The following is a 2,027-nucleotide window of genomic DNA, read 5'->3' on the forward strand; positions in this document are numbered from 1 at the left end:
ATAGACAAAACAGAAGCAAAGGTGGTATCCTTCTCATCTCCCCCAAAAGAGCGTGGCTGAGGAGTGGATGTGCCAGGCAGTAGAAACCCAGCCCTAGGAAAGGACTTTCTCCACTGATGACCTCGAAGGGGATTGAAGCTGGAGTTCCTGCGGTGCACATTCATCAACCCCGCTCATTGTAATTCGCATGATTTACGTTCTCACAATCATGATTAGGTGGTGAGAAAAATGATCTACACGCGAGTTGACTTCAGAAAGCGACATTCTTTGTCCAAATCCAATCAAGCCCCGCGGCAGGCAGTCCTTTTGATTTAGCATTAATTTTAATACGTGTGGCTCTGAAAATAACCCTCCTGGCTTTGGAAACCTCGGAGATGAAAAGACTATAGGGTAAGTGCTGGGCAGAAGATTATCTCCGAGAGCTGTCATTCCTTCCTCCAGAGGCAGTTTTGCTGGAGTGAGGAACAGGATGCTGCACTGGTGTGAAATTCATTTAAAAAATGCAGTCAAAGGCAACTCGGTGGGGAAATTTACTTCTCCAGATGTAAAAGCAGGTCCAGAGGAACTCCACCAGAATGGCTCATGGGGTTGGTGTAGGCTCAACAGTGTGATGCAGTGAAGAGCAGACTTCTGCCTTACGGGGGGCGATGTAATTGGGTTAATTTTTGCTCTTTTGCTTCTAATGGCTGTAATAAGACTGGCAAAATGCGTCTACCTTTGGATGTAAAATCCCTGACTCACTTGATGTTGTTGTGACTACAATGAGCCAAGATTTTATACTGAAGCCTCCTGCTGCTGCTACTCAAAGCTTTCCAAGATAGTCAAATAACAGCCTGGTTCTTGCCTGCTGACAATTGGGCTCTTCACTGCAAATCAAAGAACAGAAGCAGGCAAACTGCATGGCTATCGGTCTGATTCTCACTCCTAAACTGGGGCAAAACAGGAGGGTAGAAACCCGGGCAGCATCTCTCCAGCGTGTCTTTCTACATTGCCTTGCTATACCAAACTTCAAAAGCAAATCTTGACCAGCACTAATGAGCAAGAACAGTCTGTGGCCAGGCATTCAGGCAAACGCCTCATGGGTATGGGGGAGGAGGAGATCAGAAGAAACGTGTTACTTAACTGCTGCAGGCTGAGAGAAGGAGTTTGAACCCAAAACTTGAGTCAGGTTCAATCAGACAGACAAATGAACAAGAGTGTTTTTATTAGTGTGCTACATACTGAAATTAAGCAACTGTTCTCGCCTAATAACTTTTTTGAAACCGTTAACCAGTCACAGTATGCCCGTGACAGCTCTTTCCTATGCTCTTGAGTGGTTCTCCCGCCCTACAATTTTTCTCCTATGAACAGAAAGCTGTAGTGCTGATTGCAAAGGACAGATACCTAATTATAGGGCTTGTTATTAATAGAGTCTGGGAAATAAAAAGTCTGCAGTTCATATAGTGTAGAGAATGACAAAGCATCTCAAATCACTAATGTGACTTAAAATGGGGTCTATTGGAATTTGCACATTTTCCCCCCCATTAAATCCGTGGGAAAGCCTATTTGCAGCAAGATTTGGAAGGCTTTGCAGTTGTTTTCCTTGACTTTTGCCAAAACTAAACTTTGAATATTTTTCTGACGTCTTTATCTCGTAAGTCTGTCAGTCAGGCTCGCAATGCCCTTCATGCAAACCTATCAGGGCGTTCTATAATCCAGTGTTTAGCAGACGTTTTGAAGGAAGACAATGTTTGACAACACCTCAAAGGCTTGAGATCCTGCTGCACTCAGGCACATCCGGCAAGTTTCTGGGACACGTTGTCCCTTTGCTACCCTTGGTGCATGCTTGTGGCTGATCACGGCATCGCAGGCTTATTGTCCTCATGTGTGGCAAACGGGGAACGACCCTTGGGAAGGGACAGGAGCGGGGCTGTTTCCAGTCGGCACACACTTCTGTCCCTGCTAACAGTCTGCTTTATAGTTTCATTCAAACCAGATATATTATTTAGACTAAAACGGGGGGGGGGGGGGGGGGGGGAAAAAAAAAG

Source organism: Aptenodytes forsteri, unplaced genomic scaffold (genome assembly GCF_000699145.1).
Source record: "Aptenodytes forsteri isolate BGI_AS27 unplaced genomic scaffold, ASM69914v1 Scaffold199, whole genome shotgun sequence".
Classification (NCBI taxonomy): domain Eukaryota; kingdom Metazoa; phylum Chordata; class Aves; order Sphenisciformes; family Spheniscidae; genus Aptenodytes; species Aptenodytes forsteri.